This window comes from Triturus cristatus, chromosome 7 (assembly GCF_964204655.1).
Source record: "Triturus cristatus chromosome 7, aTriCri1.1, whole genome shotgun sequence".
Classification (NCBI taxonomy): Eukaryota; Metazoa; Chordata; class Amphibia; order Caudata; family Salamandridae; genus Triturus; species Triturus cristatus.
This window is the reverse complement of record NC_140590.1, coordinates 1,007,521,478-1,007,538,365: the sequence shown is the minus strand read 5'-3', so window position 1 is coordinate 1,007,538,365 and position 16,888 is coordinate 1,007,521,478.

Genomic DNA, 16,888 nt, shown 5'->3' with positions numbered 1-16,888 from the left:
GGATTAAAGCAAAGAAATTTGTAATATTGTTCTTCAAAACAATCAACTGCTTTATACGGACGAGGGTCAAATCAGTGGGGCTTATACCAAGTAACAGAGGTAGCACATGTTTAAAGGGCCCGCCAAATAAAGTAGAAACGGTTCCAAATGTGGGCCACACTACACAAACTGAAAGGCAAAACATTCCATTAATCAACTGCTCACCAGGACACAAATACAGTATTTCAAAGCCCCACGTGTACCCTGTGCTGACCCAAAAAAGTGAGCAGTACTTATTTTCGAAATAAAAACTTAACAAATAAAGAACCCACCCACTCAAAGATCATCCTTAAGCAGTGACCAAGTGGAGTATGGTGCATGACATATGAAGCAAACTGTAAGCAAGCGGCCCCATATCACAGTGTGGATAGCTGCCAAGACGCTTAAAAATATTAATTGAAATAGCAATGAAAGGAGAAAATGGTCAAGGATTGAAACACAAGCACTGACACACTCTTATTGCACCATGCTATATGTTGTGGTGGACGGAACCAAAACCGAAAAAACGAAGAAGCCAGTAGATGAAGAGGGTTGACCAAAAGCCCCTCTGTATATTTAGGAAAGTAGGATCTGCTTTCATGGTTACCCCCATTTTTTGCCTGGTGTTATGCTGTTTCTGACTTGTCTGATGGATCCAGCAAATCAGGACCCCTGTCTCTGTGCTTTCTCCCCTAAATTGGTTATGGTAAGTACTTAGGGACATCCCAGATTGGATACTGGTGTACCCTTATAAGTCCCTAGTATATGGTATGGAGGTACCCCGGGCATAGGTACATCAGGGGTCCCCCATGGGCTGAAGCATGTATTATGCCACCTATGGGAGACCACTCAAACTGTAACTACAGGCCTGCCATTGCAGCCTGTGTAAGCTGGTGCTAGCACCACTTCCAACAGATATAGGTTCCCTATATACAAGGTGTTGGACTTAGTCCTTTTTGCAGGGTCATCCCTGAACTTTTTGCCTTCCTCCTATACTTTCTGACCTGTTGTTGGCTGTTTTATGACTCTGGGCACTTTACCACTGCTGATCAGTGCTAAAGTGCATATGCTCTCCCTATTGTAAAATTGATATATGAATTTGTGATTCCATGATTGGTTGGTTTGGTTTACCTGTCAGACCCTAGTACAGTGCACCAGGAGTGCCCAGGGCTTGTAAATCCAAATACTGCTGGTGGGCTTGCAGTACTGGTTGTGCCACCCACAAAAGCAGCCTGTAAATGTGTGTCTAAGGTCTGCCATTGCAGAGCCTGCGTGCAGTCTGGTACTGTCATGCTGACTGGGCAAGTGCACCCACTTGCCAGTCTCTAAACTTTCCCTTTTCTTCATATCAGACACCCCTATGGTAGGCCCAAGGGCAGGGTGCATTGTAAGGACAAGGTAGGACATGCTCTGGTGTGTGTGGCATGTTCTAATAGTTAATTACAGCCATTTTCGTTTTTCACTATTGCAAGGCTACCTGTTCTCCATAGGACAGAATGGGCAGTTTAGTTATTACATTTTATAATCCTAACTGACTCAGGGAACATGGTAGAAATTCTAATTTAGTATGCCTGAATTCAGAATGATAAAATACATCTTTTAGTGAAGTTGGTTTTAACATTCTGTGTTTGAAAATACCACTTTTAGAAAGTAGGTATTTTCTTGTCTAACCATTCAAACCTGCCTCTGCTAGGCTGTGTATTCCTTGTCTGGAGTTTGAGTGACAGGGCTGGGGAATTCCAGGAGACAGGGTGAGGTGGCCCAGTGGTGAATAGAGAGATCTGCATCTAGATGGGAGGGAGGAGTTGCACCTGGGACCTGAATAGGGCTGTGCCTTCCCTCCACAATGCTGGCTCCACCCCCTGAGGTGCTTCTGATGTCTCTGCTCTGCACTCTGAAAGGAAAGAAGGAGTCAGGTAAACAAAGTGCTCCAGGACTGACCAGAACCGGTTTGAACAAGGCAAAGGCCCCTCTGCCCTCAGAGGACAAAGGATTTTGGGATATAAGTATTGGGACCCTGATCCCAAGAATTTAGATCACTTTTGGACTACAAGAAGAAACCTCTGCTGAGGAGAGGAACCTGGAGAAACTGAGGGGAGACTATTCCTAAGCTGAAGTGCTGCTTAGGGGATTGGCCTGCAGTGGTTGCCTGACTGCCAAAGAGAGGAGAAAGAACTTTGTGTGCTTTACTTTCAACTTGTGAAGGATCTCCAAGGTCTTGGAAAAGAGCTTTCCTCCTGCTGAAGTCTCAGGGACAACAGACCTCAACCCCCAGCTCCCCAGAGTCCTTTTGGAAGTGCCTGCTTCTGTTTTGGGCCTTTTGATGGACTGCGTGTTGCAAGGAGCTGGAAGCGCGACTCAACGAAGAAGAAGCGTGTCGCCGTTGCTGCTGCTGCCGCCGCATCTCTGAACAAGGGTGTCGCCACTGGAGTTGTTGTATTGCACCGCATCGAGAGAAGGGTCTCGCAACGAACGAAGAAGCGTGTCGCTGTTGCTGCCGTCGCACTTCTGAACAAGGGTGTCGCCACTGGAACTGTCGCATTGCATCCCAAGAGAAGCGTGCCGCCGTCGGAGCTGCTGCAGTCGCATTTCTGAACAAGAATGTCGCCGCTGTAGTTGTCGCATTGTGCGGAAGCTTCACGCAAACTGGGAAAAGTGTGTCGCAGCTGAAGCTGTTGCCGTCGCACTTCTGAACAAGGGTGTCGCCGCTGCAGTCCACGCATTGAACCGAGAACTTCTTGCATCCCCGGAGAAGCGTGTCGCATCTGGAAGATCTTCGCGTCTTTATTTCTTTGCACCGGAACTTTGCCGCATTTTCATCGCTGCGACATTGCTTGTCGTGGAAGCGCAACGCATCGTAAGGTACATTGACGCAAAGTGTCGTATCTTAAGAACTGAACTGAACTAAGCTAAAACTACCATCTTAAAGTAACAGTATTGTGTATTTTTGTCGTTTATGGTCTTGTGGTAAATCTATATAAAGTATACTTAATTTTGATATAAAACCTTGTGTGGTGTCCATCCGTAGTGTTGTCACTTGGTTACTGTATGTGGTCACAAATGCTTTACACACTGCCTCTGAGATAAGCCTGTCTGCTCGTGCCAAGCTACCAAGGGGGTGAGCAGGGGTTATTTTAGGAGTGTACCCCCTTACCCTGACTAGAGGCAAGGGTTCCTATTTGTCACTAGTACCTACCTGTGCCAACTAGAGACCCCCAAATCTAACACAAGGTCACTACACTTACAAACTATAAGTCACCCCTATGGCAGGCCTTTCAATTCTGAAGGCAAGGTGCTCGGTCCTAAGTGTGAGGGTGCCCCTGCATGAGCGGGGCACCCCTATAACCTACGGAGTCCATTCTCCCGGTTTATAAGTGAGTTAGCCATATAACATGGAGGGGCCATGCGTCATTACACGATGACCAGCCCTCGGGCAGCCACGTGCTCTACAAATTCTTAAACATAAACATCTCTAATCTGAAAGAAACACGTTAGATTCCTCACCTTAGAATATCCCCAGGCGTCAGACCGGATCCGGAAGATTTTTCGTCAGCAATACCCCTTGCGCGTCGCTAGGCGTCGTCTGCGGCTCCGCGTCCGTCGTCGGCGTCGTGCGCCGGAATGACGTCGTCGGAGTACTTAGACGCCGCCCTCGCGCGCTGACGTCAGTTCTTTTTTCCGCGCCAGTAAGCGCAGATCCGGGAGAGCTACCCCTTTAGTCACTTTTTGACTAACTTATTCGATCCTTTTTGATCTTGTCTCGACTCTGGTGCCGGTAGGATGCCTGGTTTTAAAGCCTGTGCTGACTGTAACCGCCTGATGTCGGTTACGGACCATCACCGCCGGTGCCTTTACTGCTTGGGCCTCGACCACGACACGGAGTCGTGTTCGGACTGCAAGGCCCTGACCTCGAAGGCTAGACGGGAGCGGTCTCGTAAGCTTCTCGAGATTCGCCACTCGGCTCCGCGAGCCGCTCGATCCTGGTCCAGGAGGAGGTCCAAGGATCGGTCACGGAGCCGCAGCCGACGTCACCATCGGTCGTCGGGATCCAAGTCTTCGGGTAAGTCGAAGCATTCCAAAAAGTCCAAGAGGCGACACCGCTCTTCGGACTCCCCTCGCCGGTCGCGCGACTCGGCCGAGGGTCAGGGTGGTTCCACCCCCGTGGCTCCGGCGGAGCCGCAGGCGCCGCGCAAGTCCCCATACCCACCGGTCCCTGGGACTGACACGACGCCGGCGGAGGTCAGTGCCTTCCTCTCGGCCATGAGGAGCCTGGCTCCGCCGTCGACGCCCGCTGGCGCGCCTTCGGGCTCCGCGGACCCAACCGGTCTGCCTTGCCTGCCGGCGGCTCCGGCCTCGACGCCGCAAGCGCCCGAGGGACCCGTTCCCGAGTCCCCGCCGACGCCGGTCGACCTCGTCACGCCTCCTCCGCCGGCGTCGACACCGGTACCACCCCCGACTCCGCTCGATGTCGAGCCCCAGTTCAGCCCCGCTCCGGGCCCGGCGCCGATACGGCGTCGATGGACGCCGCGTTCGGCGCCGCTGGAGACACATTATGTCTATCGCCCGGCTCCGCTCCTTCCTCCTGTATACCAGGAATCGGATGATGGGGACAACTGGGAGGGATCCGAGGATCCTATGGCCGTTCAGGCTCAAATGTCACAGGACTGGGCAGATGAACTGGGGGAGGCCAGTGGCCTGGATACCTCTCCGGACACTGGATTCGTCTCTCCTCCGACTGTGGCTTCGGAGGAGGGCGCTGCTTTCTCTGTGGTGCTGCGCAAGGCGGCCGCAGCCCTTGGGCTCGAGCTGCCTGCCGTGGCTGTGAGGACTAACGTCCTTACTGAGGTGCTTCAGTCTGCAGCAAGCTCCACTGAGCCTCTGCTGCAATTCAATGAGGCCCTCCTTGACGTTCTGCAGGGCACCTGGTCCAAGCCCTCCACAGTTCCTCCTGTGGACAGGAACGTCGCCAGGCGCCACCGCCCTGCTCCGGGCAACCCCAGTTTTCTGTCCCAACACCCTACCCCCGAGAGCCTTTTTATCCAGGCCTCTACCTCCCAATCCTCCTTCCCGACCGCCCCGCCGGACCGGGATTCCAAGAGACTGGAACAGTTTGGCAAGAAGCTGTTCTCCTCCCTTAGTTTGGGCCTGCGGTCTTTGAACACCGCCTGTCTCTTGGACCGTTATTCCCACTCTCTGTGGGATGCGGTGGAGGATGTGCTGCCCCTGTGTCCGGAGGAGGTCCGGACACGACTTACCCAGGCTCTGGCCGATGGGAGGGATGCAGCGCGTCATGCTATCCGATGTGGGCTTGACACTACGGACTCGCTGGGTAGGGCAATTTCTACCACAGTGGCGCTTAGACGTCACGCCTGGCTGCGGTCCACGTCATTTTCGGGCGATGTCCAGAGCACTCTCATGGACATGCCCTTTGATGGCACTCGCCTTTTTGGCGAGAAAGCGGACAGTGCGCTGAATCGCTTTAAGGACTCCCGGGCTACGGCCAAGTCCTTGGGCCTCTCTGCCCCGCGGTCGCAATCTTCCGCTTTTCGCCCCTTTCGTGGACAAGGAAGGGGTGCCTCCTCACGTACGCCTAGCCACCAGCCGCAGAACCAACCTGCGCGCGGTCGCGGACGTGGTTTCCGCCGAGGCGGTTCTGGAGGACGACGAGGTCAGCCCACATCCACCCCGGCAGCATCCGCCTCAAAGCCTTCCTAGTCCGAGCTTTCAGGCCCATTCCACGCCAGTGGGCGGCAGGGTTCGCCATCACCTGCTCCACTGGCGGTCCATCACATCGGACAGGTGGGTGCTGCAAATTGTCCGAAGGGGCTACTCCCTCCCCTTCGAGACGACCCCTCCAGCCATGCCACCGCAGCACCACCGTATCTCTGGGGATCATTTGAATCTTCTCCACGAGGAAGTTTCGGCCCTCTTGGCCAAGGGGGCCGTCGATCGCGTTCCGAGCCCAGAAGTAGGTCGTGGTTGTTATTCCCACTACTTTCTGGTTCCCAAGAAGGGCAAAGGGGGCCTACGCCCTATCTTGGACCTCCGGAACGTCAATGCCTTCCTCCGGAAGGAAAGGTTCAAGATGTTAACTTTGGCTCAGGTTCTAGCTGCCCTAGACCCTGGAGACTGGATGGTAGCGTTGGACTTGCAGGACGCATATTTCCACATCCCCGTTCTGCCGGCCCACCGGCGTTACCTGCGGTTCACGGTGGGCCAAGAGCACTTTCAGTTTACAGTGCTCCCCTTCGGCCTCACCAGTGCCCCTCGGGTGTTCACGAAAGTGATGGCGGTGGTCGCAGCTCATCTGCGCAGATCAGGGGTTCCAGTCTTCCCCTATCTCGACGACTGGTTGTTGAAGGCGGGCTCGCCCCAGACAGTCGTCTCCCACCTCCAGACTACGGCGGATCTCCTGCATTTGCTGGGATTTTCCATCAACGTGCCGAAGTCACACTTGAGTCCCTCTCAGAAGCTCCTCTTCATCGCAGCGGTTCTCGATTCGGCGCAGTTCCGGGTCTATCCGCCGACACAGCGGGTCCGGGATATACAGGCCCTGATTCCCATCTTTCGGCCTCTATCCTGGGTTTCGGTCAGGCTAGTGTTGCGGCTTCTGGGGCTGATGGCCTCCTGCATCCTACTAGTGCATCACGCCAGGCGGCGCATGCGGGCTCTGCAGTGGGACCTGAAGTTTCAGTGGGCCCAGCATCACGGCAACCTGTCCGACCATGTCTTGATCTCGGAGGGCACTGCACAGCAGTTGCAGTGGTGGCTCACGGACCGCGATTGGGTCAAGGGCAAGAGCCTCTCCCTTCCCCAACCGTAGCATGTCGTAGTGACGGATGCGTCCCTCCTGGGATGGGGTGGCCATATGGGAGAGGCGGAGATCAGAGGCCTCTGGTCTCCGGCTGAGTCTCGTCTCCACATCAACCTGTTGGAGTTCAGAGCGATCCGACTTCCTTCCCTCTGTCAGGGGAAGTGTCGTGCAGGTGTTCACAGACAACACCACCGCCATGTGGTATTGCAACAAACAAGGCGGGGTGGGGTCGTGGACCCTTTGTCAGGAGGCTCTGCGCCTCTGGACGTGGCTGGAACACCAGGGCGTCACCCTAGTGGTTCAACATCTGGCGGGCTCTCTGAACGCCAGAGCAGACGAACTCAGCCGCCGGTGCATGATGGATCACGAATGGCGTCTGAACTCCGAAGTGGCGCAAGGTCTCTTTCAGCAGTGGGGAGAGCCTTGGTTAGATCTATTCACCACCGAAGAGAACGCGCAATGTCAGCAGTTCTGCGCGTTGGAATTTCCAAGGCGGCACTCGCTCGGCGACGCTTTTCGTCACGAGTGGAGTTGCGGTCTGTTGTACGCCTTTCCGCCTATACCACTTCTGCCCAGAGTGCTGAAGAAGATCAGGCACGACCGGGCCCAAGTCATCTTGGTGGCTCCGGATTGGGCACGAAGGTACTGGTATCCCGAGCTACTCAGTATGTTGACCGATCCTCCGATACGTCTGCCCCTTCGGGAGGATCTTCTGTCGCAGCAGCAGGGGACGGTCCTCCACCCGAACCTGTCCAGCCTCCACCTCCTTGCGTGGAGATTGAGCGGAGGCAGTTGATGCCATTTGACTTGCCTCCTGAAGTCTGTGATATCATTCTGGCAGCCAGGCGTCCCTCCACAAAGACGTATACGCCTGCCGGTGGAACAAATTTGTGGCATGGTGCACAGCAAAGGCTGTGGGTCCCCTTTCCGCCCCTCTTTCTGAGGTTCTACTGTTTCTTCTTTCTTTAGCCCGGCAGGGCTCTGCCCTGGGCACCCTGAAAGGTTATCTTGCTGCCATCTCTGCCTTCTTGCGGCTTCCTGATCAACCTTCTCTTTTCAAGTCCCCTGTAGTTATACGCTTTCTAAAAGGCATTACTCACACGTTCCCTCCTGTCCCTTTTGTAATGCCTCAGTGGGACTTGAATCTTGTTCTCACATTTCTAATGTGTGCTCCCTTTGAGCCTCTTCATAATTGTCCTCTTCGTCTGCTGACGCTTAAGACTGCTTTTCTGGTAGCCATCACCTCGGCTAGACGGGTGAGTGAGCTCCAGGCTTTATCTTCAAAGCCTCTTTTTCTCTCTGTTCATCCGGACAAGGTTGTCCTTCGGCCTCGTCCCTCCTTTCTTCCGAAAGTGGTGACTCCATTTCATCTTGGGCAGTCTGTCACCTTGCCCACCTTCTTTCCGCCTCCGCATCCTTCCGAAGAGGAAGAGAGGCTCCACCGTCTGGACCCAAAACGTGCGCTCTCCTTTTATTTGGACCGCACAAAGCAGTTCCGGGTGGACGACCAACTTTTCGTTGGATACGTGGGTGCTAAGAAGGGGAAAGCTGTGCACAAACGGACCATCTCTCGGTAGGTCGTTTTGTGCATCAAAATTTGTTACTCCTTGGCAAAAAAGGACCCTCCTGTTGGGCTGCGCGCCCACTCTACTCGGGCCACAGCGGCTACTACTGCTTTGGGACGGGGTGTCCCTTTGCAGGACATCTGTCAGGCAGCAACGTGGGCTTCGCTACACACGTTTGCCAGGCATTATTGCCTTGACAGCCAAGTCCGAAGGGATGGCTTCTTTGGCCGTTCTGTCCTCCAGGACTTTCTGGTGTGATCTTGGTTCGCAGACCCACCGCCGGGGATGGTATTGCTTGGGTATCTATTCTAAGGTGAGGAATCTAACTAACGTGTTTCTTTCAGATGAACAAGTTACTTACCTTCGGTAACGATGTATCTGTAAGAAACATTAGTTAGTTAGATTCCTCACCGACCCACCCATCCTCCCCGTTCTGCGAACTGACATCTGCAAAGGCTGTGGGTCCCCTTTCCGCCCCTCTTTCTGAGGTTCTACTGTTTCTTCTTTCTTTAGCCCGGCAGGGCTCTGCCCTGGGCACCCTGAAAGGTTATCTTGCTGCCATCTCTGCCTTCTTGCGGCTTCCTGATCAACCTTCTCTTTTCAAGTCCCCTGTAGTTATACGCTTTCTAAAAGGCATTACTCACACGTTCCCTCCTGTCCCTTTTGTAATGCCTCAGTGGGACTTGAATCTTGTTCTCACATTTCTAATGTGTGCTCCCTTTGAGCCTCTTCATAATTGTCCTCTTCGTCTGCTGACGCTTAAGACTGCTTTTCTGGTAGCCATCACCTCGGCTAGACGGGTGAGTGAGCTCCAGGCTTTATCTTCAAAGCCTCTTTTTCTCTCTGTTCATCCGGACAAGGTTGTCCTTCGGCCTCGTCCCTCCTTTCTTCCGAAAGTGGTGACTCCATTTCATCTTGGGCAGTCTGTCACCTTGCCCACCTTCTTTCCGCCTCCGCATCCTTCCGAAGAGGAAGAGAGGCTCCACCGTCTGGACCCAAAACGTGCGCTCTCCTTTTATTTGGACCGCACAAAGCAGTTCCGGGTGGACGACCAACTTTTCGTTGGATACGTGGGTGCTAAGAAGGGGAAAGCTGTGCACAAACGGACCATCTCTCGGTAGGTCGTTTTGTGCATCAAAATTTGTTACTCCTTGGCAAAAAAGGACCCTCCTGTTGGGCTGCGCGCCCACTCTACTCGGGCCACAGCGGCTACTACTGCTTTGGGACGGGGTGTCCCTTTGCAGGACATCTGTCAGGCAGCAACGTGGGCTTCGCTACACACGTTTGCCAGGCATTATTGCCTTGACAGCCAAGTCCGAAGGGATGGCTTCTTTGGCCGTTCTGTCCTCCAGGACTTTCTGGTGTGATCTTGGTTCGCAGACCCACCGCCGGGGATGGTATTGCTTGGGTATCTATTCTAAGGTGAGGAATCTAACTAACGTGTTTCTTTCAGATGAACAAGTTACTTACCTTCGGTAACGATGTATCTGTAAGAAACATTAGTTAGTTAGATTCCTCACCGACCCACCCATCCTCCCCGTTCTGCGAACTGACATCTAGGGTTAAGGTTATCCTTTTCAGGCCCCTAGATTTTATTTTTGGCACCAGTGTCGGTCTTTGCATGGCTCTGCGTTCCTGGCGCGGGAAGCTATGTACAAGAACTGACGTCAGCGCGCGAGGGCGGCGTCTAAGTACTCCGACGACGTCATTCCGGCGCACGACGCCGACGACGGACGTGGAGCCGCAGACGACGCCTAGCGACGCGCAAGGGGTATTGCTGACGAAAAATCTTCCGGATCCAGTCTGACACCTGGGGATATTCTAAGGTGAGGAATCTAACTAACTAATGTTTCTTACAGATACATCGTTACCGAAGGTAAGTAACTTGTTCAACTGGCTGTAACGAACCCGGTCATGTTTGGTATCAAACATGTTGGAATCATACCTCTCACATGTTAAAGGGTGTGGGATGTATGATTCCATGCACTTTAAAGCTCCTCCGGGAGGCCCTCAGTGCTCCCAGTACCAGTCTTCCAGAACCGGACAGCAAGCTAGGTCTGCTGCCGACCAGAGACATGTTTCTGCCCTCTTGCTGCTGAGCCAAACTCAAGCAGGGGAAGGCAAAACAAAAGATATTCTGTCACGGGAAGTTGTAACCACCCTCCAGACAGGGTTTAGTGTATTGGGTCAGAGTGGGGGTGCTTGCCAGCACCACTGAGACTGCTTGCAGGGCACGTTTGGTGCCCTCCTTGCATAGTCCAGTTCAAACCATATCAGGGAGCCGTTGGCTCCTGCTCTGGTGGGAAACTGGACAAAGGACATTGTAGTAACAGACTGCTTGCAGGGCACGTTTGGTGCCCTCCTTGCATAGTCCAGTTCAAACCATATCAGGGAGCCGTTGGCTCCTGCTCTGGCGGGAAACTGGACAAAGGACATAGGAGTATCCTCCTCACTGTCCCGCCCCTCCTCTGGGAGGGAACCCTTAATCGTTCCAACCCTTTCCTTAGGATACTTAAGGGCTTACCTGTACGTGGGTCCCTATATTCGTCGTGGGAAAATATTCTGGGCATTTTGGACTTAGCTCTGGGCACCAAGGCTGCAACTGGGAAAACTCCTGCTGCTCCTGGTCTCGTTGCCCTGTTCATCTGCTGCAACTTTCATGTCTGTGCTCCATACAGGGACCTAACAAGGCCTGTGGACATAAAGACACCTGAAGGATCTCCCTTGAAGTTAAGGAATCACTTCCCTGCATCTACAGTAGGCCTGGGCGTAGTTCGCGAAGTAGCACTTCGCGAAGCTACGCAAAGTGAAGTTCGCACTACACGAGCTACGCGTAGCACTTCGCAGACTGCGTAGTACCTTGTTCGCACTGTGCCAGATGTCGTTTTCAATGATTGCACAGTGCGGACAAGCAACCGGCACTGTGCAATCATTGAAAATGGCATCTTGAACAGTGCGAGCTGTAGTTTTCTGCTGCTCGAGTAGATTTTTACTCGAGCTTCAGCTTTCTCAACGCGAACTGGTAGTTTCTCATCGCGAGCGGTCGCGAGCATACGTGACCACTCGCAATGAGAAACCTGACCTCCTCGCGTTGGGAATCTCGCCGGGAGGTTTATTTTCCATGCTCGCGATCGCCAACTTGAAGTTGCTGATCGCGAACAAGGAAAAAGTCTCGCCGGGATGTCATTTTGCTTGCTTGCGGTTGCCAACTTGACGTTGAGGACCGCGAGCAAGCAAAAAATTACCGCAGCACTACGCAACACTACGCTACGCGTGTTTGCACTGTGCTACGTGCAGTTCGCGTAGTGCGAAGTAGCGCGAACTTCGCAAACTACGCGAGCGTAGCGTAGTGCTTTGCCCAGGCTTAATCTACAGGCACTGCAACCAAGCTAACTGGTCTGCTGCTCCTGGACTCCTACGGATTCCAAAAGGCTCAGCAACACAGGTTGTGTTTCTTCAACTCCCTCGAGGATTGCACTGTCTTCTTACCAAGTTTGAGGCCAGTATCCCGCGTTGGAGCCGCAGGAACCAAACTCCTGTGCACCGCATCGACTTTCCGTTGCAAAGGTTTGTTGGCTCTCTTCCTTCGAGGTCTTCGGTCTCCAAGTACCCTCCAACTCAAGCATCGCCTGTGACCAAGATCTTTGTCCTCACCGCATCTTTTGCATCTTGGGCCTGCATCTATGGTGAGCTGCTCCAGGTCCTCTCACGACTCGTCCCTCCGGCCTGTGGGTCCTTTGGAGGGTCATCTTGGAATTCAGCGGGCTCCCATGATTGCTCTGGGACTGCTCTGACTCCCCTGGTTGTGGTGAGTCACCTGGACCTTGCTGGTCCCGACACTGCATCTTTTTCACTTTCCACAGTGGTTGCGGTTGCCAAGGCTTGTTGGTGCTACCGACGGACACCGAGCCCTGAGCTCTCCACATCCGATGTGGGGCACCTCGTGAACAGCTCCTGGTCTTCCACAACGTCGCCTGGTCCGCACAGCTGCAGCTCCAAGGTCACTGCCAACTCTCCTGCAAAACCTGACATCGGTGGGAATTCGTCTTCCGTGCCTCCTGGTCACTCCTGTGTGGCATAGACTGTCCCCTCTGCTTGAAGGTACTCTTAAACTTGAATCCACCTTTGGGTTCCACCGGACACTTTCACCTTCTCCAGCAGCGGCATCTTCCTGAAGTTCTCCATTGAGTTTGACTGTGGTTTCCGACGCCACTTCACACCTATGCACCCGGCTTCCCTGGTCTAGGTATCCTGGTTGCTATGGTATCCACGGGTGGTGTGGCTCTCAAACCTTCTGTCTTCCACTGGGTTTCTTCAGGGTCCACTGGGAAGGGTCCTTCTTCTTTTTAATGGCAAACTGCGACTTTCCCATTGACTTGAATTGAGCACACGGTCGTGTTCCCACTCTGCACACGGCCTCCGTGGGGTTCCTGGTTACTTACCTCCGGTGGTTCCTTGGGTCCCCAGCACTTCTATGTCTTCTGGGTATAGTCTCGACTTGAGTCTTGGTTCGCATCCCACTATTTTAGTAACCGCTGTCCCCCAAAGTCAGGTTTCTAAAGGAGGTATCATGCGAATCATCGTCCCAGCTTGGAGTCTTGCAGAAACCAGGAGCTTTCAGGAACTTTGATGCCTAGGTTTCTAGCACCATCTGTGCCAGTCATAGTGTGGCTGCTTGTAATGTAGTTATGTTTGTTTCTAGTGGGCCACTTTTATTGACTTAAACAATTGTTAAAGCGCTTTTTCCTGTTTAAATTCGGATTCAGAAAGTGCTCCCCAATTAATTTTCAGTTCAGACTGAGGTATATCTTCAAAAATGAATATATTTCAATAATGTGAAGAGAATTTGGCTCCTCAAGAAAGACGGAGAGTAGTTTAATTTCAGAACCACAAAGGTTTGTTAAAGGATTTGCTAAGTTACAAACTCAAATCATCAAATTAATTGTAATCAATAATCGAATGCAAAAGTCAATGTATAGTTCAATGCAATTCAAAGTTCCATAGCAAATACAAACTATTATAAACTTGGCTCAAATGTAAAGTCCAGTAAGATCCGTTCTCTCGTAAAGAGGGCAACATACTCTGCAATGTCAGGGAATAGTTCTAGTAAGAAGTCGTAGGAAAGGGTTCTGCCATAAAGGCAAGTCAAAGGTCATCTGCTCTAAAAGCATCAAAAGCATCTTAATCTCCACCTACATTGCAGTAGTTTAAGCCACACATCCCCTAACACTTGATACACCTACCCATGATTTCAAGACGAAGGACAAATCTGGTTGAGGCACAGACTGATAACTAAATTCATTATTTCAGCACCCTTTGCCAGAAAGCCTAGTGGTGCAGGCTTTCACCAGCCGCTGTAATCACAACATATTCCCAACCACTCCACCTGATAGAGAATCTATGCGAGTGGAAACATTTGGGAGATGTGTTTTTTTTTCTTCTACCGGGTTGGCCCTTCGATCTTTTAATGCCAACTGTTTGTCGGGACTCTTCTCGTATGCCTTTTGGTATTTGCTGATGCAAATCCCCCTTGGTGTGCCCAAAGACGTTTGCCCTGTACTTTCTCAGATGATTCAAGGTGGTTGTCATGCTGTCAAGATGATTTTTCGATTTGTGGCTTGGACCCACTTATTCCATAGGGTAGGCCATAGGTGGCAGCATTTCCATTCACCTCTATGGGCAGTTGCAATGGGCTGGGTTCTCAGGCGATGTCCAGCCCTCTCTGGTGACTTTCCTGTTTGAGGGGAAAAGCCAATTCTGCTCTTGAGCTCACTGAGGAAGCAGGGTTACCTCTCACTTTCTGGGCTTTCCCTCCCTGCCAACCACAACAATTCCACCTTTCCTTTCGTGGTTTTGGCTTAGGTGTACCTTTCTGCCAACCAATCCACACCCATAGAAACACCAGAAGTTTTGCAGTAGAGGCCGTGGTGCCCACCACCCCACATTCACGGTCAGCGTTCTGCCAAGGCTACCACCCCCTGTGCAGCCCCACCTGCCAAACCTTTTTAGCATGGCTTTGCAGGTACACAGACAGCCAATGGGATGCAGTATCCGCCAATTCTTACAGGGCTGGCAAGCGATCATGTCAGGCAGGTGGGTCCTACTGATTGGTTGCAAGAGACACTTCTTAGCCTTTCTTTCTTCTCTGACGCACTTTCCACTGTCCCCTCAATGACTGATAGAAGACCTTGTCGCTACATTTTGCGGCAGGAAGTGAAAACCTTTTTTAGGTCTCGCGCCTAGCGTTGCAGTGCATAGCAATGCTCGCGCAGCGAGAGACCTCATGTAGGGGGTTTGAAAACGGACCTAGGAATCACACACGCTCGTGCTTGTGCTTTTCCTTTTGGCCCCCGCTATTGGCCTTTGCGTGCGTCTTTTTATTAAAGACAGCACGCAATTGGCCAAAGGTGGGCGCATTGCTCCGCCCATGGCCTATTGGTGTCTATTACGTGCACTGCTGCCATGTGGTTTCAATTATCGTGCCCAGACACGGGCGCGATAATTGAAACCACATGTCTCGCTGTGGCGCGCGCGCACCACTCGTTTCATATCTACTCTAAGTAGCAGTACTGGTATGGGCAGTTGATCAATGTCATCACTAAGTTCACCTTTCCTGGGGTGTTGCTTTTGATGTACTTGTTATTTTGAGTGTTGTCAGTATTATGACTGTTTTGCATCATAGCTCGTGCGGAAGTCATTTTTTTCTTTACTCTAAATTCCTATCGACTAGGTCACGTGGCATTACATCGTAGTTTGTAATGTAGCGGTGGCAACTCCTGTTTCAGAGATTCGTTGATGCGTTGTAAGAATATCTGCCGAGAACTTCGGTGTGGTGTGAAAACTGTGTCCTAAAAGCTAGAGGAAGAGTACTGTGAATTGTTGGGCTGCAGATATATGCTGTCTACACCTGACTCCAGGGCTGCCAGTCAAGCACAGGCGTATCGGTTGGGTAATACCCCTGGAGTCGGCATCACTGTGCTGCAGTGTGTTAAAAAGGGAGGAGTGCGTTAGAATCACTCTCCCTTTCTTTGTAGTCAGTACACCAATGTCTCGCCTACTAGAACGGCAATTATGTAGGTACATTTTTAGTGAGACAGTTCATAGAACTCTTCATTGACCTCTCATTGAGTCTAGTTCTGATAAAGGCAGGGTGGAAGGCAGTTTCAAAGAGTAACTGAGATAACGTTTGATATTTAATATAGGTTTCTGCTGTGATAAGTCTTTCTAAGAAGTCGGTTGTAGTCTGTATCACTTATTGATAGTGATGTTTTTGTAACTCCCTTCCGGAGGTGCTATTTCGGGAATCTTTCTATCGCAGCTTTGATTTAAAATAATATTTGACCTGATATCCAGTGGGTACGATGAGAGGAATTGTTGTAGCTCTCTGGCGTCCCTCTTGTGCTTCTGCTGGAAAGCTTCCAATAGTGTTATTTCCTCTCTACCAGCAGCCGCGATTTTCTTCTAGACCTTCCATGTTCCTTCCTACGTAACCTGTAAAGCACTTAAGGTAATATCGAAGCAGCAATTCCACCAGTAGCCTCTTATGGTCTCAATATATAACCACTGCAATAATAAAGTGATGGGCGGAAATACTTGAAACAATCAGAACCACTTGTAATTCCATTGTTTAATTTGCTTGCCTTTGGCATTACAGTAGAGAACCACATTTTGGAACTCATTGTTTAAGGTGCAGCTTGAAGTCTAATGGCACTTTGTGCTGCAAAGTCGTGACTATGCATAACTGGCAGCAGCGGTCCGTGGAGGGAGTTCCATGGGGCAGAAAGGCGGGGCGGGGGAGGGGCAGGGTGGGGGGTACTAAACACCGAACATGGATAATTGGAGGTGAGTAAACAATTAAATAAATAAAACGAATTTCGTAGCGCGCCCTGCATCACAAAATGCGGTGTCCCGCGCGCTACGAAATTCGTTTTATTTATTTAATTGTTTACTCACCTCCAATTATCCATGTTCCGGTGTTTAGTACCCCCCACCCTGCCCCTCCCCCGCCCCGCCTTTCCGCCCCACGGAACTCCCTCCACGGACCTCTGCTGATAACTGGGCTATTTGGTTGGCCCTGTTTTCTATGGCTCCGCTAGTCTAGAAGTGTAGTAGAATTTGCTGAAGCTAATTCAATGCTCTTAGAGTGGATTCCAGAATTTCCACCCATCACTTTCTTGGCTCAACGAAGGAGTAGTGTGTGTATGCCCAAGCATGCGGTTTGTGCTTCTCATGCCCTACAGACCCAATAGGCCTGTGCAAAATGTAAATTCTACTGGAAAAAATTGCAAAATTCCTGAATTTCACATTATGCAAAATGTAAGAACTGTTGCATGCATTATGTGATGTAATGTATTTTTTGCACATGGGAGACTAGTTTGCACATTTTCCATTCGAACCAGTCTCACCGGCAAATACATTTTATGTTGAAACTATAATTTCACAACATCTTCATGGTATGTCATAAAATTCACAAAAAGCACAATTTTGCACA